General features: G+C 36.2%; 1 long non-coding RNA gene across 2 annotated transcripts; it reads left to right on the forward strand.

Annotated features, from left to right (window-relative positions):
- The first annotated feature begins 500 nt into the window (after nt 1–500).
- Nucleotides 501–20707, forward strand: LOC118608655. Of its 2 annotated transcripts, XR_004953063.1 has the most exons (4): nt 501–706; nt 1193–1317; nt 17970–18147; nt 19552–20707. It is a non-coding gene; the product is annotated as an uncharacterized LOC118608655 (long non-coding RNA). The 2 variants fall into 2 exon arrangements; XR_004953064.1 differs by lacking the exons at nt 17970–18147; nt 19552–20707 and adding an exon at nt 2606–2945.
- The last annotated feature ends 696 nt before the right edge of the window (nt 20708–21403 follow it).

Genomic DNA, 21403 nt, shown 5'->3' on the forward strand with positions numbered 1-21403 from the left:
AGAGTATCGTGAGCAATTACAGATCAGCAGCATTTCTTCCTATTTCATCTTTAGAATCACAGCAGATTCAAAGTCTGGAGGAAAATCACCGGTGGGTGAACGAGGATATCTCCAAGTTGCCCTGTGTTGTGTAACTGTGCACATGATACCTGCTTCCGTGCCAATTATTAGCAAACTCGCTCTGAACCACGTAGGAAAGATGAGAGGATGGTATTATTCACTCTACTAGAACTGTAAGATTTTGCTTTTAGCATACTTATTTTATCAAACCATCTTAATATCTTTGCATGGTCATTTTTTTCAACAACTTCATTTATTTAGCTTTCATCTGACAATGACCATCTCTGATATATGGTAGACACGACTGCCACTCGCCCATATTTCCAGACTCCTCATTCCAGGTATAGAAGAATATTGTTCTTTTCTATACACTTGAGGTTAGTTTTGGCCAGGTGATTTGTTGTAGCCAATGAAATGTGTACAGATGTGAAGTGTATTACTTCTAATCAGAGTATTTAACTGTATTTGATCGAATCTCCAACTCTACTTTTTCCCCCTGCTGTAGTGATCATGGAAGCATGTGTTGACATGGAATTGATATCACTCAAGCATGGAATGCCTAGCTAACAGATGGATGTCAGCTTTCTGGAGAGACACCTCAAACCACAGCAGACATATCATGAGCAAGAAAGAAACTCCTTTTGTGGTATAGTCACCAAGAATTTTAGGTTGTTCATTTACTACAGCATAAAATCCCCTATCCTGTTGCAAGATATTGTAGCATTCTGTTTGTCTTTGGCTGAGAGGAGCAGGAAACTCCACTGTGTTGGCTTAAATAAGTAAGAAACCTATTTGGCTCACATCGTAAGAAGGCCCATGGAAAGCAGTCAGGGCTGATCAGATAGTTCAGTGGTATCTTTCATGACCTGGTCTCCTTTCATCTCCTTATTCTGCCCTCTCCAGTTGTGGCATTAGTCCTCATAGTATCATATGACCCTTGCTCCTATAGGTGTCATGCCCATGACCCAAGCAGAAAAAAGAGGCGAGTTTTATTCTTTTACATCAAGAAGGGAAGACCTCAGAGGTTTTTGCCTTTGTCGCATTGGCTAGAAATGTTCTTTCTCATTCATACAATAAATATTCATTCAACTAATTTTTATTGAGTAAGATCATTATTGCTTTCTTTACATAGGTGAGAAAATTATGCCTCAAAGACATTTCTTATGTGTGGCAGAGAGGCTTTCAGAAGAAATTCTTCAATTTTCTAGGAACTTCATCTTTTCTCCACTTCGAAGTGACTCTACTTTCAGCTCAGAGGTATGTGGGACATAATGTTTACAAATGTGGGATTGATAATGGTCAAAGATATTAGGGAAAGATCACCACAACTGAGGATTCATAATCAATCTATACATTAGGCCACATTCAGCTTAGAGGGTAAGAGTCTCCTGAATTCTACCTCAAAATGAAGCAGCTTCACAGGCTTCCTCTTAGCATCCCATGAGAAGCATCCTTTCCAGTGAACCTCTGTGAGCTACTGTAACTTGCCATGCTATCTGCAGGGAGGGCTCTAGGCTTCAAGCAATGAGCACAGAGAAGTGTTCTTGTGCCCTCTCTCTCCTCCTCTTTATACACCTTTTAAAATTTTATTTCTGGATAAATTAAAGTGCAATGGAACAAGAATAAATGGGAATGGAAAAAACAGCCTCTTAAAGAAGTCTCACCTCTTTCTTTTATTTTTAGACCCTGTTCTTTCAACAATTATTCATCACATGCCTAACATGTAGCAGGTTCTGTCCACACAAGTGAACAAAATACACATGCAAATCTCTGCCCCTGTGAAATCTAAGTTTTAGTGGACTTTTTGTACTAGTAATATTCAAGAAAAACTGGCCGGAGTAAAGAAAATAATCGAAAAGCTATACTAAGACTTGTGTAGAGTCAAGCTCAAATTGCCAACTGAGTCTTTCATCTCAAAATGTTGTGAACAGGAATCTTTCTTCATCCACACACCAACCACAACTGGTACCATAATGGTATTCTAAGGGAATGGAAAAAGTGCATTATAAATGACTCATGGAAAGGTATTCTTTAAATGTCAGGAATTTCAAACTTGGATGAAGGAAAAATTGGGAAGAAGTAGGCTTTTCAGTCCACACTCAAGAATTAGGTAAAAATTGTCTAAAGTCAGACTTGAAGTGTTTTGGAGAAGAAAAATGATCTATCAGAGACCTCAATGGAAAGACATCACCTAATGAAGAAAGACTGAATACTGAACTATATCATGTAAAAATAACATTGATGAATTAAATTTCAGAGAAGCTCTGGCTCACTGTTAATGCTCCCTAACAGCCTCTGTCTAGACATGGAGAGCTGCTCAGCAGTCCAGACCCTGTCAGAATCTTATTCCTATTCTGAACAGATGCCTCATTATACAGAGTAATTAACATTATCAATGAAGGAATTGACCAAATGACTCATGGAAGTTGTAACGAGCTCAGGAGCTCTTACCTGTAACACCTATAAACAAGACCTCAAGCTGGGGTGTGGATTTGCTAAGGATCACATATTGTTAATCACAAGGGACACATTTCTCTGATTTTAGACCTGGAAGATAAAATGCCTTTTAATTTCTATGAAACCAAAGAGAAAAGTCTACTGTGATTCATTAAATACAGGCTCAAAGTAACAGCAGCAACTCTGAGGTACAATGTCTCATTCCAGTCATAATGATCATCACCATCACCATTATTGTTATCAGCACTAGTGAGTCACTTCTTAGAGGAGCCGTTAGCAAAATCTGTCATCCGATAACAAATATTAGTATCAATGTGATTTTATTTGACTTGTAGATAATTTTTAAGACAGTTTTAATGATAAAAAATCTTATCAAAGACTGAACCATATGGTTTCATGTAGCTTGAAAATGGAAAAGAATAAATGAAGACCCAGTAACTATTCAGTGATTATGTTCATTTTAGTTATTTAAGTAATTTGACAAGAAAGCAAAAATGGTGGAAAATAGAGGAAGAAATATCACACTTAACCCAACCATACTAACACAAACACTGTCGTCAACATTTTAGTATAAGCTCTTGCTAGTTTTTATTTTTTTATTATTTTTTATTGTTACTTTCTAGTTTTTAATATTTATATTCCACATAGCTATATTCAGTATATCAATAAAGATAGATTCTGTTTTAATTCACAGACATTATATCATAATTATTTTAGGGGTTGTTCATTTAACAGACTTATTGCTAAATTCTAATTGTTTATGATTACTTATGATTATATGTACACATTTTCTATCATTTGAATTTTTTAGGAGATATCAGCAAAACTTTGTACAAGAAAAATTTTTGGTTTCAAATTCATTCCAACAAATATTTTCCTCAAAACTCTATTCTAATATACAGTGTCACCAATGATCATTGGAAATGCTGGGTTTACCAAATATTTGTTAGAATTGTTATATTATTATTTAATTATTTTTAACTAATTAGGAAGAGGAAAATAATGTCTCTTTATTCTAAAATACATTTATTTGCTATTAGCGAAAATGAACATATTCCCATGTGCTTATTAGTTGTTTTTGCTCCTTTTTTGAAATTGAGATATAATTGACATGTAGCATTGTATAAGTTTAAGGTGTACAATGTATTGATTTAACACATTTATTTACTGCAATATGATTACCACCTTAACTTTAGCTAACACTTCCATCATGTTCAATAATTATCATTTATTTTTTGTGGTGGACGTTTATGAATTCTTCCATTGGGTTCTTTATTTATTGATCTATCCCATTCTTAGTGGTTTTACCTTAACAATTTATACACACTCTTTTCATAAAGACAATATTTTTCTGACTATAAACATTCGGAAATATTTTTCTCCATTCGGTACTTGCCCTTTATGTTTTGATTGCTTTAACATTCAAAAGATAAAGATCTATGTTTATAGAAATCTCTTTATTACCATGTTTGTTTGTTTTTTGTTTTCTTGAGTTATGTTTGTTTGCCATTTCTAAGCTTAGAAATGTAGGGCCTCTGCAGAGGTTTAATAAATATTTATTTATTGTTTTCTTCAAGTTTCTATAAAATATAACTTTAAAATTTAACTCCATCAAGTATAACCTATGGTTCAGTTCTGTAAATCCTCTCAGGTCTCATTACTCTAACTTGACTCTGCCTTAAGCTTTTCCCCTAGGTTTCTGTAACCTCTCCTTGCTCTGTCCAACCCTTAAATGTTGATATTTCTCAGAGATCTGTGTCGATCCTTCCCTCTTTTTCCCGTGTGTGCTACTGCTCCCTGGGCCTTCTTACCTATGTGCTTTACTTCATTTGCTCCCAGTAGAGCTGTGACCTTTGTATGTATATCTCCAGTCTTAATTGTCTATGTCAGAAACCAAGACATCATCCTTGACTGCTTTCTCTCACACATTCTTGACAATCAGCTTCTATAGATTCTATCTCCTAATTTAGCTTCTCTTTTTGTGCCTCCTTTCTATACCCCCCTGCCATTCTCTTAGTGTTGGCTTTCAACTACATGATGGCCTCCTTAGCAGTCTTCTTGCCTCCATTCTTGTCTCTTTCAAGACCTCCTCTTCACATCTGCATGTGATCTTATTATCAAGCACATTCCATGCTATAATTTTCCCTGTCTGAGGTTGAATGTACATCAGCAGAACAATAAACCATTACAGACCAAGAATTACAATAAAGTCATGCAAACAAGGTGAAGAAAGAGGGGAATCTAACAGAGACTGAGATGACGGGCCCAAACACGATTGAAGAATTGATGGTAACTGTGGATAAGAAGTCAGAAGGAGGAAAACGAGAAAGAGGGGGAAGAAAGAGAAAGAGAGAGATTGAAGATTGACAGAGATATGTTTTTATCCCTGTTAGGTAGGCCTTGAGTCCAACAGACAGGGATTCTGGGTTATGACCCTACACTACTGTGTTAACTTTGAAATAGTATCTAAAATTACATGCCTAATTTCAGCATTTATAAAATTAAGTTGTTGGCATTTTCTCTCCTAGTTTCTTATCAGTCAAAAATCATTGAATACCTTTAGAGTATTGCTAAAATTTAATATTTTCAGATCTACTAGAATGGGAATTGAGGAATAGGAGAAACTCATCAGCTTTATAAACATTTCAAATATTGTTCTATCTTGAAATGAGAGGAGGAAGCTTAACTTCCAGAGACCTCGAACTCTGCAATTCTTAGCATCTGATGCAACACTGCTCGAATGTAGATACTGCTTTCCTTCTTCCCCTGGCTTTTAGACCTACTATGGCACTTCTTGAAGTTTCTGAACCTCATTGTCAAAAATTCTATCCAACTATAAAATGAAGCAGTTTTGGAGAGAATAGTACATGTTCCTGAAAACAAAGACGAGCATCTCAAAGCAAAGGTCTTTCTAACTGGCATCTTTGCCTGCCACCTTAGTTCATCTAGTTTAAGGTTTGTATCTGGATCCTCCTGGAAACAAATGCAGCCCATGAATTACTCTGATGATGAAGTATAGATGGCCTCTGCCCCCAAGGACATCCATTTAATCCAATTTTTCTACCAAGCATTAAACCTGTTTCTTTTAACTGAAAGAAAAGTCTGTTGAGGAATTTTGCTTCAATGATAAAGCTAATTTAAAGGTGTGAAGTTTTTCTTCTTCAGGAAGGTATTTTTCAACTAAATTGACTTGACACTCAGCCACCTACACTGTTTCTATAGTAATCCGTTATTAATCAGGGTCTCTTAAATCTCCCTAAGTAAAAAGTCTAGATCATAAACCACAGAAAACGTGGAAGAGTCTCATATTACATTTGAAGCCATATTTTTTTTCTTATTTCCTCATCTCAGTAATTTAAAATTATTGTTAACTGATTCAGTGTTTCTCCTTCTCAACCTCTTTGTTGGAAAGAACTGCAGTATATGGTGTGACTCAGGATACTATATCATCCTTTGAGAAGGAAATTATAGATTTGGCAATTTCTCCTCCCATTTTGGGAATCTATGTGTAGATCTATGGACTATTAATATAACTTATTCCTGTATCCTATTAGACTTTTGTTTTCAACTGATTGCTATATACAAAAGAGGCCAAAGCAATTTTCAGAAAGGTAATGTCAATAATCTTAAAAGAAAATATCATAAAACAATTGAACAAAAATTAGCTGCCTTATGTAATGGATCAATATAAATTGTAAAAGCAAAATTAATCTGAGCATTTGGACAGGAAATTAAAAACAATTAAGAGATGAGAACATAATTTTTCACCTTAAAACCACTGTATAACTCAGTTCTTAAAAGTGTAAAGAAAAATACAAGGGGCAAGTGTTAGTGAAATAAGCCTGTCTTTCAGGGGGAGGTCATAGACAAAGAGAGGAAATCTGTCTATTATTACCTACATTCGAAACCATTTTGAATAAACTGCTAAGTACGCTCACTCTGAATGGCCCTAACTATCCTAAGACCAGGAAGACAGAAGAGTGTCTTTTCAAGATTTCAATTGATTGAGGACAGTTGCCTGCGGAGTTGGGTTGAAAAGAGTTGTGAAGCTAAGCTTCCCCCAGGAAAGACAGCTAGGATCAATTATGGGTGTCTGTCTTAGATAGTGATAGTTGGGGAAGGGGTGGTAGAAAACCTGTGAAATACGTGCCCGCCTATTTGTGGGACATGAGCGAAACATGTGAACATCCTTGTGCCTGTCTCTCGGTATACATCAGTATGCTATCTCTGGGTTGTAGAAAATGCAAATATTCAACTTTACAAGATAGCACCAAATTGCTTTTCAAAGTGTTTGTACTAGTTTGCATTTCCAATAGCAATGAGAAGTCTCCAACATGGAATTTTTCCAAAGTACCGTAACTATAAGTGAGGAAGACAGATTTGGATACAGGCATATTGCCTCCAGAAACTTCTCTGTTTATAACTGTATTAACCACAGAGGGATATATGTTTAGCTCATAAGGCCTAAGTAAAAGAAACTTGCTAAAAGGTGTTGAGTAGAATTCAGGATACAGCAGAACTTCAAGTAAGGTTCTAATGACAATAGACAGAACAATTTTAAACAAAAACAAGGTTTGTGTCTGAAGCTTTTCATAGAAAGAACGAGAATTCTGGAGTTGAGGGAAAACATTCAGCTCAATATCCAGTTAAAGTTGAAAGAATTCAGCTTGAAAGAACAAATTACACACTTTGCACATTAACTTCCAGTTTCCACCTTAAAGATTAGTTGCCTTGAATAACAGGGCTTGGCATGCTTCAGTATTCTGTGAGTAGACCAACGTTAAATGGTCCCCAGGCAGGAGAGGTAAAGCATATTTTCAGTGTCTTGTCTAGGAGGACTTTTCCAACCCATTGGCTAGGTAGAGACTTGCCCTACATTTGAAGATAGGCTGCTTGGTTTGGTCATAGTGACAAGCCACGTCTTTTTAGATTAGATATGGTTTACAGTTAGGTCTGCAATAAGGAAGTGAGGTGCAAACATCTAAAAGTGTTTTAACCTGAAATATATTAAAAACAGACAAAAATAGGAAGATTATAGGTCAAATTGCTTGCCTCTCATTTATATCATATATTTATAAACATCATCTTCTACATGTTTAAGCTGAATCGACATCCCTTTCATTGAAAATAAATAAATAAAAGTGAATTCTTTTTAAGCCACACAGTATGGGCAACATTTTATAAGTTGCTTCCTTTGTGTTGGTTTGATTTTTTTTTAATATCGTGATGTAGGATATAAAACATAAAGAATTAGAAATAGACTTAAGGTGTATCCACTTCTCAAATACATAAATTGATTCTTGCATCTTAAAATGAGTTCCGAGTTTTGAAGAGAAATTGGTAGACTCTCTTAATCTCTAACTGAGAGTACCTTTTAAAATTTGTTGTTTCATTGAATTTATTTCATTTCAATTTTTTATCTTTAGTGTAATTTAACTTTATATTAGAATTTTGTTTTTATGAAAATATTCTAGAATTCTTAACCTCTTGTATCCTTTCTATTTTTATTTATTATAAATAAATGACTATTTTATAAATTTTTAGATCACAAAAATAATAAAATTACCTTAATAATTCCTTCTTAAAAGGTAATGTCAGACTGAGGGCTACTATTTAAAGATATCTTTCAAAAGAAGCATCTATAATTTTGCTGACCTTATGGTATCATATTCTCTTGGTGTTCAGCCCACGACATTGTTTGGTTCAGGGTTGCATTCGTTTTGCTTTAAATGGCATCTTTTGGTTTCTTCTCTTTTTAACCTAGCACCAACAACTCACTCCCATGACAGCTTCTTGTATTCTTAATGTGTGTGTGTGTGTGTACGTGCGTGTGCACGCGTGCACGCATGTGTGTGTGTGTCTGTGTCTGTGTCTGTGTGTAAGGATGAGTATAGCTGCCTCTTTCATATTTTAAGTTACTGTTAAAGACAGGGTCACCATCCACACGTTTAAGTAGCTAACGAGACCCAAAGCCAGAAGGCAGGTGCGTGCAGGCTGTTGTAAAGCAGGTCCTTCATCTCGGCCTGTTCAGTGCCCACCTCCCATTGTCAGCCTTTACAACTCTGCCTCTTCCTCTCATGCTGTCTTTACACAGATTAATCCACCCTCACTCCTTTGAGTCTGCAATTAATTGGTTTTAGGTTTCATGCAATTACATAGACAGGTTCTGTTAAAGTGCTTTAATCAGTGAAGTGCTTTTTTCTCACATATTCCTTCACCGCTGCTCCAATTCCACTAGCTACACGATACCTTCTTATCCGTAACAAAGGGGGGGAAAGGTGAAGTAAATCCAAAGTATAGACCTATTCAATAGTTTTGGTTGCAGTGGCACTCTGCTCAGGAGCCAATGATAAATGAGAAAGGGTACCAATCTGGAATGCGGTCATTTATCAAACATTAGGTAAAGCCTCTATTGCACCTGTTATCACAAAAGGTTTCAGTAATGAGAATGTGCAATTCTGTCACGCTTCCCTTTCTAACCTTACAGGGAACTGTATGCTATGATTTTGAGCCATAAGAGTTGCTTACCAATTAGCAAAGCAAACCACACTCTAAAAATGTAAACACGATCTTTTAAATTGGGAAGAAAACTCAAGAATAATACTTCTCTGACCAGTTATAACTAATATTACCATCATTACCTCTTTCTTTCAATTATTCAGGCTTCCCCATGCCTGCCCTGGATCCCTGCAGATAGTAACGTGGAGCACACTCATTAATCATTTTCTTGTCATTGTGCCCTGGTAAGGAGGAAAGAGGGATGCTCGCCACCAAAAATAGAATGTCTTCTCTCTCTCTGATAAATAGGAGAAAACTCTGCAATGAACATGTTAACTTGTCATGGGAAATGTCTTCTTCAATCGTCTTGAGAAGAAGCAAATAACATCAGTTCTGTGTATCTATATATCATAGTCATACAATACTGAAAATCTGAAGAGATAATGAAACAAGTGCTTCTAAAAATAACTATGCAAACATGAACTCTATTGTGCTATAATTTCCGTGTCATGGAATACTGAATTTTCTAAGTGATAAATGGTTGGCACGTGAAGGCTGATATATTTTTTTTATCACATATATACATGAAAAAGACCCATTAATGTGTGAATATATGGACACGAAAACAGTTTTATCGCCCTGCACTTGTTTGGAAAACCTATGATGCTAGGTCACAGCTTCTAAGGGTTTCTAAAAGATAGTCATTGAACACAAATCCAATGGAATGATATCAAGTCTAACATCTTTTAGAATTAGAATCACTGTTAAGGGCCATCTAGTCCCATGTTTTTATTTTATAAATGAAGATATTGAAGCTCATAAAATTACTGTTCAGGAGCTGGATGTCCTTTCTGAACCTCACCCCCGGTGTAGAATATTTTCTCGCCCTTTGTATCAGTTCATCCCTGTTCCCATTCTTGCTTAATGTGTGTCTCATGGGGCAGGGAGAGGAGATATTCAGTGCTCCCTGATCATGCTATCAAACCCTGCCCTACTATACTTTTAGTTTAATGAAGGAGCGTTGCCTAATTTTTCAGCTGAAAAAGCAGAGTTAAAAAAATTTAAGTTGAGCTAATTAAAGACAGTCTAGTTAGTTGGAGTTAGGCAGAGTAGAGATTCGTATCTTTGCTCCCTGACATCTAACATCTAAAAGTGAGCAATATTATTGTTTTCAAGTGCCTTATATTTAGCTTTATTTCTTTTCTTTCATTTAGAAAGAAAAGGAAAATACATTTCTTTCTTGGTGTGCCTGTAAAAATAATTGTGTTTGCCTTCATCCAACTATATGATAAGGCCTGAAAGAGCATTAGAGCGGCACGAGCCAACACACCACTTGGAATACTCTCCCAGATGTCCTGCCAACGGTCTCCCTGGAGGTCTCCAAAAATCATTCTGGGCTGTATGCTTAGTAAAAGGATGGTTCTGGAACCACTCCAATTATCTAACATAACCAATCCATTCATCACCATCTCTCATCTCTACAAAATAGCATAGTAAATGCAAACGACACATACAGTTTTCAGCATATTGGCCTGTAGATGAAAAGTGTCAGCTAATCAATTTAGTTGATATATGCATATTGTGTATAGCTTGAGGGAGGTCAGCCCTGCCCACTGTGTCATATAGCAAAGTCAAGTGGAAAAGACTAAACAGTCACCTGCTATTTAAAAGGCACCATTGTTTTCTTCCTTTTGTTCTTCTTTCATCCACCCTTCCTTTCATATTTTATCTTTTATTATTTTTCTCTCCCTGTATTATCTTTCACAAAGCAGAGATCTGTTCTGTAAATTAGCCTATCATGTTACCTAAATAAATAACTTCTCATTGATGAAATGAATCACAGATTGACAAACCTGGGAATATAGGATACGTGGGTCTGGGTTTGAGTCCTGATTCTGCCCCAAATAAGAATAATCTGGGATACTTTGGATAAGTCACTTGACCTTTCTGAGCCTATTTATCACCTGTAAAATTGATATCATCATCCAGAGTAATTGCAAGATACAAAAAAGAGACTATGTGATATTACTTTAGGAAACTAAGTTTCATATAAATATTATTTTTAACATTACCAGAGTTTAATTTCTGAACTTGTTTCACATGACTACTTAAGATCAATGACTATTGCTATAGATTGCACTATAAGATGTGTATATTCAAAGATATTTGCAACACTATAACTTAAGATGGGAAATTCTAGCCAAAGTAACAAGAAATGAGTTTAGCATTTTATACCTAAACCAAATGTTAATAAATCACTGTAGCATGTAACTCAATTTGTATCTTTGCTGATTGGTTTGACACAGAGCTGCCTTTAGTATGGAAAAAAAGATCTGCTTGCAGAATTGCAGTGAAGATTAGAAGGGAAAATGGGCCCAAGTGTAAATTGTATTTATAAAGTTTATCTTCCATCTATCTCAACTTCAACTAAAATTTATAGCACTCTAGGTTACACTATCTCATCAGTACTTCAAACCACATTGGAAATTCTTATCTTTGTGTGTCTTCTGTGGCTGACTGGAGCAGAAAGAGAAATAATGTTTTTACTTTCTGCTGCCCTATCTTTCTGAACTATAAGTGCCTGGCCCAGGACTGTCACCATAAGGGAGCCAAAATTTTTGTCAAGAACATTAGAGTATCTTTACTATGTGAAGGTATCCTCAAAAGTCTCTTCAGAATTCATGTTCAAGGAGTTTACAATCTTTTAACAAAAAATATTTTAAAATAGTAGCATATCAACAAAAGGGAATGGCAGCACACAGTGCTAAGGGAATGACCCATGCAAAATCAAACATAGCTGAAATGCAGATTAAAATTCAGAAGTAATAACGGTATTTTTAAAAGTGGGTTAAGGGAGGTGGCGAAGGTGAAGATGAAGTTTTATGAAGAGGAAAAAATATCTTTCTATGAAATAAAGCTCCCACAATGTTTTTTAATAACTTTCAATGAGTCCTCCTGGCCCTCACAATTAAGTTCAAACCCTTACACAAAGCATGATTTCTTTGTCAATTAGTTATAGAATACTTACCCTGAGCCAGGAAGTGGGGAGACCAGAGCAAAAATGGAGCTTCTGGGATTGGTTCCCTATACCCTTCCTATATCTTACCCGATACAAAAACTCCATACATTATAAAGTTCCACAACTAGCCTACTAACCTTTCTGCTTCCTCACCTTTGTTCATCTAAGAATGGCCTCCTTTGAAATCTTTTTTATTTTTCAAGGATTAGGTCAAAGGCACTGCCTTCATAAAGTCTTGACTAATCTATGAGGTCAACTTCCAAAGCACTTAATTATGCCTCTGTTTTAGCCCATTCAGGCTGGTACAACAAAAAACACCATAGACTGGGCAGCTTATAAACAACAGAAATTTGTTTCTCACAATTTTGGAGGCTGAGAAGTCCAGGATCATGGCACTGACAAATTCAATGTTTAATGAGAACTCACTTCCTGCTTCACATCTGGCCATCTTCTTGCTATGTCTTCGCATGGTAGAGGGGCAAGAGAACTCGCTGTGGCCTTTTTCATACAGATACTAATTCCATCAGGAGGGTTCAACCCTCCCAAACACTTCACCTTCTAAAACCATCACCCTGGGAGTTAGGTTTCAACATTTGAATTTGGGATGGACACAAAATGCTCAATATGTAGCAAACCCTACAATCGATTAATCAATAATTAACTAATAAACCAACAAGTTAATTCATTGGGAAGCATAAATGGAGGGAGAGTACGCTTTGGAGACATGCTCACAGAGGATCTAACACTAAGCTTTTCACATACATCTAAATCACCTTGTCTCTCCCTGCCCTGATCCTTCCAAGGCGACTACACCCTTGAGGTTTGCTCCTAGCAGCAGCTGAGTCAGCCAGGCAGTGCCCACAGTATTGCTGACCTTACAGTAGAGGAATAAGGAAAGTGCAGACAAAATGATAAGATTTCAGTTTCATTAATAATCTAGTTACGAACCCAGATATGTAAAATAAATGTCTCATTTATAAATGGGCAACAATTTCTGAAAAACTTTACACATGGGCAATTTTACTACATTTTATGGTACTTCTTAAAAAGTGGAACCAAGAGGCATTTTTGGTCAGTGGTGATTGGTGAGGTGCATTTGTTTCCTCTTTCCTTTTGAGGCCTAAGGACAATCATGTCCTGAGGCCTTAGCTAATCATCAGCTTGAACTTAGACCTCAAGAAGAAAGCCACCATTTAAAAAGATGTAACCTGCATTTGAGACTCAGATTCATGATACCTTTTCAATGTTCGCTTGAGGAAAATCTATTTAGAAATAAAGAATAATTAAAATCAATATTAAAAGGCATATTCTTAAATCATGTTGAAAATCTTCATTTTTTTCTATTATTTTCTTATAATTTATGATGAGCAACTTTCCTGGACCCTGGAAATTGAAAGCTCATGGCATATTTTAAACTATTATTGCTCACTAGAATTCTTCACAAGGGGTAGTTGGTAGAGTTTTTCTTTTTCTCACTTATTTTTTTCTGATTTCCAGTTGTAGTGGGAAAAGTGCCTACCAATATTGCTGATGAGTCAAAAACTGCACACTCTCTCATAATATCGGTAAGAAGCCAAGTACTGAGCAAGTGCCACCATTTGCAAAATGACTTCTGTGAAAGCATCCAAAACTACAGTTACTGATTCTCACATTGGCCTCTATCTGGTGAGGCATAGATTTTCATAACAGGCAGACTGCCTGCCTAGTTTGCAGCCCACTGGCAAATTCCACTTTGCCTTTCCATATAAGTACATTAGTCACGTTAAATAGCTCTCAGGTTCAATTTTGTAATAGGAACAGAAACAATTTTTTAATTAAATTTATTGGTTAATAAAATTATATAGGTTTCTAGTATATAATTCTATAATATGTCATCTGTATATTTTGTATATATTCACCACCCAAAGTTAAATTTACTTTGGTCACCATATATTTACTTTTATCTACCTTTCCCCTCCCCTCTGGTGACCACTAAATTATTGTCCATGTCCATGAGTCTCTGTTTGTCTTGTTTGCTTATTGCCTACAGATTTATATCCCACATATAAGTGAAATCATATGGTTCTCAACTTTTTCTGACTTATTTTACTTAGCATGATACTCTCAAGATCCATCCATGTTGTTGCAAATGGCAGTATTTGATCTTTTCTTATGGCAAAGTAATATTCCATTGTATACATGTACCACATCTTCTTTATCCAGTCATGTACCGAAGGACATTTTGGTTGTTTCCATATCTTGCTCATTAATAATGCTGCTATGAACATTGGGGTGCATATATCTTTACAAATAGATGTTTTCAAATTTTGGGGGCAAATACCCAGAAAAGAAATTGCTAGGTTATAATGCAATTCTATTCCTAGTTTTTTGAAGAACCTCCACACTATTTTCCATAATGGCTGTACCAATTTACATTCCCACCAGTAGTGTATGAAGGGTCTTTTTTGGAAGGAGGAAATTTTTGCAGAACTTGCTGGCATGCTGGGACAGAAGAGAGTCCTCTGAAAACCACAGCATTCACCCTTCATAAGGAATCTCTCTCTGGCTGCTTCAAAACTGCAATTGCATTCTGCCAGATAATGGAGGTATCTGTCATGGTTTATAAGAAGTCAACAAAAAGAACCAATTGATTTAAGCAGAAAAGGAATGTATGAAAGACACTAGGTAGCCACCGGCATCTCTGGGAGGATACAGAACCAGGCTTGGAAGTTTTGTGGCCAAGTTTCCCCCTCGTTTCTTAGAAGAACTAAAATATCAGCCAACATTCTAGATCAGGAGGAACAGGAGGGTCAGGAGAGAAGGGTGTGCTCCCATTCAACTCCTTTACTCCCACTGACTCCTTGCCACTGGTTTTTTACTTACTCACCCACTGTCTTTGAGCAAATTACTCAACATTTCTAGTACAAGCGATCCACCCAACTGGAGTCCCTCTCATTACATTCTTGTTCTCCAACAGCTCATTTCCATGCCCAATCGAGCGTTTTTTAATTATGTTATTTCCAGGCTCAGACCCTCCAATGGCTACCTAAACACCTTACCACAGTCTGCAAGACCCTGTAGGAACTGGTTGGTCCCTGCCTAGATTTTCTTCAAGGCATCTAGGACGATCCCTCCCTTCTAATTATTCCTCAGACTCACTGACCCTCCAACATAGGCAAGCTTGTTTCGACTCAGGGCTCCTGCACTTGATGTTTTCCTTACCTGTAATACTTGCCCCCCAAATCATTGCATGGGTGACTCTTTTTCATCATTCAGGGCTTAGCTCAAATGCTACTTCCTTAGAGACACCTTCCCTGACCACTCTATCTAAATTGAGCCCCTCCAAACTCTTTATATATCTTCTTTTTAACAATTATAGTTCTTATCAATACCTAGATCATCTTATTGACATATTTATCAAACTGTTTATTTTCTGTTTGCTCTACTAAAAAAATAAGGTTCATGTTAATTTCGGTATCCTTAGTGCCTAGAACTGTGCCTAGACAATTAACAAGTTTTATACTGTGCCTAATTTTCGAGCTTTTGGCTCAATTTCTTCCACACTCTGCCTAATTCCAGGCTTCCTTTTGCCCCACTTCCCCGTACCCTAACTGTGTTTCCTATCATGTGTTTTAGCAGATGGGACCTCCTACTTTCCCTGAAACAGATGGTGTCCTCCATGGCTAGTGTAGGCAGAGTATCAGTAGCCTGGGAGTCGAGAGCATGATCAGAGTGTACTGGGCTGTGGAGCTTAGAAGAAACTGAGTGGGAGAGTGGGGAAGAAAGATTGGAGATGTCAGGCAGGCCAGAAATTGGGCAAAGATGTGACAAAGGTGACTATGGATAGAGGATTGATAAAAACAGTTGGTAGACTTGCTGTCTGACCAGAGCCCAACCTCAGCTGTCATTTCTTCCTGGATGAGCACAACAGAGAGAATCAGACAGGGCCAGGCGTACAAATCATGTGTCTCATCAAAGATCTGTTTCTTAGAGACACAAAGACAGCAGGATCAGCTAAAACATCCATATGCTTGTTAATGCTTCTTGTTAATACAGACTCTCAAGAGCCAGGGTAATCTACATGGAAGAAGGGTGCACTGGGACTTGAATTATCCCAGTGATGTCTGAGTTACTTGTGCTTTCTCAGCCATAGCTTTAGGCATTCTTTTCCCTTCAAGTAAAGTCCCATTCTAATTGTTTCCTCTTAACATTTAGCGAAACTGACTCTACTCCAATTATACCTGCAAATGAGCATGTCCTCAAACAGAAGACAGGCATCCACTGAGAATCCTTACATCACAGAGCTTGACCTGAATGTTGTGATGAGCTAAGTAATAGTTTTCAGTCTTAACTACTTTCCTTTTAATTAACTAAGATATCTAGATAATCACTTGTATTTCACTCTACTAATGGAGAAATAACCATTATGTTGTGAACTGTGGTTTTGTATTAGTAATAACCCTTTGCAGTTTTGTTAACAAAGCCCAAACCCATACACAGCTCTAATTCTCCTACTCTCTAAGTAAAGAGCTTACCAGGACCCAGAATTATTGAATGGCATGTGGTGAGTGAGCAGGCAAGGAAATGTTCAACTTCTTATTTCTTTCATTCTGTTCTTGGTCCTTCTGATTAAATGTTTTCATCCTTGTTCCTTGAACCATCTTTCCTTTCCCATTGATTGTTAGATAAGTTTCTGCCTTCTCTCATTTCCCCCAGGAGCAGTAATGTCTAATCACTCTCTACTTGGAAAGAAAAAGGACTTTTAGACAAGCTTCTTTTCTGCCTCTTAGGTAGAAGCCTTGTTTAAATCATTGTTTCTCCTTTGATGTGAGGTGGTAGAGAAAGAAAGGCCCTTCTAGATCAAGTGAGAGAGAAAGAGAGGGTGATAAATTCCCAGAAACAACCATATTATTGCATGGAGATATAACATTGACAAGGTTGCAAGTAACAGAAACCATTTGAGATACTTTAACAAATAAATGAGTCTTCACTGTGGAGGAAGGGTTTCCCATGGAACTGTCAGGCTGGGATGCAGGGAGACCTCAACAGTAACTGTGACTTGGGGATCCAAGCTCTGTCTGGGCCAATTTTCTATCTCTTCTCTCTTGCCTATGTGTCTGTTGCATGCTTTTTCTCTCTCATTCTTCTCTCTTGCTTTCCAGGTCATTCTCACCTGGTGCTTACTGTAGTTCTTGACCTACTCTGACTCTGCCTAAACCAGAGCTAAATGCCCAGAAACAACTTTCCTTCACTTCTCAGGTGCATATGGAAGAAACATGACCACCGATGCCTCCTGGATTTACCTGTTACAAGTCCAGCTACCCAAATTCTCAGGGAAAGGATGCTGACAAGTTCACTCTGAACTGATCAATAGCGGAGGTGCTAAGTTAATGTTATACGAACATGGCAGCCAAAACCTATCCCACAACCATATGAAAGGAAGTCTCAAAGTGGGAGAGCAAGGACACAACAAAAGAAATGAAGGGCATACATAACAAATATCTACTGTATAATTTCCTTATAATTCATGGCAAATTGTCTTCCTAATTTATGAGCATCATACGGTTGCCTAGTATATTTCATTTCACTTGAGAATGAAAAAGAGCACTAGACTCTCAGAAGTATTTACAAACCTAGCTATCCACATATTAAAAACTTTTCAGAAATCTATATCAGCTATACTTAACTAAAGATGAGATCCTGTTTTATCATTTCAATTGTGAGAAATTTCTTGATGCTCTGTGTGATTGCCCACAAGATTAAGTTCTTTATTTTATATTTTTAACAGACAGAGAGCTTTCTCCACTTACTATAACTGTCATGTCGCTGAGCCATATGGGAGTATGGGAATCAGAAAATAACAAAGCATAACGTAAATATTAATTGCTGCTCCTTGTTTTTTTAGTACAAAAATTTTAATGTCATTTTTTCCTCCCTCTGTCTGTCTTTCCTCAAGGTCCAATTTCAATAGCCTATATCCTATGGTGGCATGTATGTACTTCACAGTACAAAGAAGGTAGTAAGTGCTCAATAAATTCTCGTTGAAATAAACTTTTATCTAATAAGCATAGTGTCACATGACTGAATTCATCATTTCTTCTCTGATGGGACAAGCAAAAGGAAGAGATACATGTGTAAGTATACATCTATATTCTTGGGAAGTACTTTATGGATATTTCTGGATGTTATTATTGTTGTTGTAACTCTAGGCTATGAAGATTTTTTTCTTTTTGAGAATTAGTAATAGATGTGGTTTTCTTAAGGGAAGTACCAAAAATATTCTGCTCCACATACAGCTTTCTCAGTGTTAGGCAGGTATGTGTACCTTGGCTAGATGCAATAGTCTGTCTATCTGCTATTTTGAATATATTCCAGGATCATTTGTCAGATATGGGCAATTCATTCTAGAAGCATTTGTTAAGCACCTCCTCTGTGCTAAGTGCTATGTAATTCCAATAAATAAAAAGCTAGAATAAATGGTTTTGGTACCAAAATGGTTGTGCTTTTTATTCCTAGTAGACATTGTACATTTTTACAAAAACCATAACTATTAAAACAAGCTGAATATATTTTAATTTATGGCTTGTTCGCTGTTTCTGTTTCCAAATGATTCGTATTCCTCTATTCTGTCCAAAATCATGAGAGTTTTCAAAAGTTAAAATCTGCTCCCATATCGCTTAGCTATTTTTTCTCATTTTAAAACAGCTTAGACTAAGATTTACATGTGCTGGTGATAAGTGGTTTGGGGTGTTTTTTTTTCCCCCTAACTTTTTAATTAAAATTCTTACCATTCCCTTCTGGTGATAGAAGGAAGAAAATATTTTTAACTGAAAATATTTTTTTTTAACTGAAGATTTTAAAAAATAAGGAATATTTTCTAAGAATATATTAACTGTTCTCTTCACGTGTAGAGCTATCTGCAAGCCAGGTAGTGGAGTGTGGCCACTGCCCAATTAATTTGGTCACTGTAACAACCAATACTGATAATGAACACATAAAAAGCTTTCTTGAGGGAAACGTTCCTTTCCTTAAGAACTGAAATCAATGAAGATATATGTCTAATAGGAATATGAAGGAAATAAAGATTTTTATTTCTGTCACTTATTAACAGTAAACTTTTGCTTGAATGTCTATATACAATGCAAGAATTAGCAAAGCCCTGAGAGCTCTCTCAGTACTCCTTTTAATTTAACAATCTGTTTCTAATGTAAAATTGACTCCAGGGTATGCATAACTATATACCCTAATGAATTGCTGGAAAAAAGGGGGTCTTCATTAAAGCATTTCTGTGAAAACTCTGAATTCAGTAGACTATAGGGTTTTCTTTCTGACTGACTGTTAAAGCTTTGACATATTCAGCAACTCCATATCCACGAAGCACCGTTTTGCTCTGTGATAGATTTTTCACAAAATACTAATAGCATCTTTTATTACAGGGCTCCAAGGTGTTATACAGCTACATTTTACAATCTTGATTTGCAAACAGATTCAGAAAGGTTAAGTGATTCCAGATCTTATTATTTTCTGCCCTCATTAAGCTTCCAGGGCTCTGCCCAAGCCATATCTGGGAAGAAAACAAACTGTGACACAGATAACACCGTCCATCTGGGTCACTGCAGCAGTTCTTAGTGATCCATCTGTACTGATACAAGAGACACAGGTTGGGAACACCGATTACTGTGCCACTGCCACCTCGACTCACCTTGATCTTCTCTTTTCTCAACTCCCGCCGTACTCATCCTTAATTCACCTTTTGAACCCTTAATCATTGACAACTCTGCACGATTGTTTCATCATTTCATGTTCATTTATTCAACTGGTGCACAATTATGAAACATTTACTGTGAAGAAGGTACTATTCTAGATTGATGTGTGTGTGTTCTTTTTTCCTTACTCATGTAAATATCTCCATCTTATTAAAGAAGAAAAGAAAAATAATTTAAGAAAACTTGGTTTCCTATTTCAGTGAGGAGTCATTGTCCGAGGAATTAAAACCTAGGAAAGAAGACAGGATTAATGCAGTGTTCATTAGGACTCTCCAAAAATATTATAGTTTTTTTTCTCTTATATATATGGTTGAATTGAAATTAGTTGCCCTCTCTGAAGGGCAAATCTTTTGACCAAGAAAACATGAGTTCAAGTGAAATGTATAACTTTCAGGTGAAAGTTTTAGGGCCAGGAGGTAGTTCATCGCATTCCTTTTGTCCTACCTTAGTGGTCATGGAAGTATATGATAACGTAGAGCTTCCATCAACCACGGTCTCAAGGTGTCCACTATGAGCCAAGTCTCTTTCTCAACCATCCTGGAATATGTGGCACTAGTGAGAAATAAGCTTTTGCTGTAATTAAACCACAGTGATTTTTAAAAGCATTATTGAGAAGTAGTTTACATATCACGATATTCCTCTGTTTAAATTGTACAGTTAAGTCTTTTTAGTATATTAATAATGTTGTGTAACCATCATCATAATCTAAGAACACTTTTATCAGAATGTCATTTAGGAAGATTTTATCAACAAAAAATCTTGTACCCATTTCTCCCTCATTCTCTCAGCACTGAGCAATCACTAATCTACTTCTGTCTCTATAAATTTACAAATTCTGGGCATTTCACATAAATTAGCTTGTATAATATGTGATCTTTTGTGACTTTTTTATTAATAAGCAAAATATTGCAAAGGTTCATCCATGTCATAGCACCTCTCAGTGATGCATTCCTTTTTATTGCTGCATATATTGTATGTATTTACTAAATTTTGTTTATCCATTCATCGTGTGGTGGACATTTGGGTTATTTCTATTTTTATGCATTTATGAATGATGCTTTTACAAACATTTGTATACAAGTTTTGTGTGGATATATAATTTTGTTTCTATTGCAATTTCTCTAGGAATGAAATTGCTGGATCATATAGCAATTGTGATTAACAATTTGAGGAATTGCCAAATGTTTTCCCAAAGTGGCTGAACCATTTTACAGTCACATCAGCAATGTATGAAGTTCCTAGTGTTTTCACATCTTCACCAACAATTGTAATTATCTGGCTTTTTTATTATAGTCATCCAAGTGGGTGTACAATGGTATCTCACCATGATTTTGATTTGCATTTCTCTAATGAGTAATTATGTTGCACATCCTTTCATATACTTATTCATCATTTGTAAATTTTTTTGAAGAAATGTCTAGTAGATTCTTTAATTGTTTTAGAATTGGGTTATAAAGAGTTTATTATATAATCTATAAGTCTCATATATATAATTTGCAAATATTTTTCCCATTCTGTGGATTGTCTTTTTACTTTCCTGATGACATGTTTGCAAGACAAAGGTTTTTAATTTTGAAGTGGATGTTTCAATATTTTTTAATACTTTTGCTTTTCCTGTCATAGC

Source organism: Rousettus aegyptiacus, unplaced genomic scaffold, assembly GCF_014176215.1.
Source record: "Rousettus aegyptiacus isolate mRouAeg1 unplaced genomic scaffold, mRouAeg1.p scaffold_m13_p_10, whole genome shotgun sequence".
Lineage (NCBI taxonomy): Eukaryota > Metazoa > Chordata > Mammalia > Chiroptera > Pteropodidae > Rousettus > Rousettus aegyptiacus.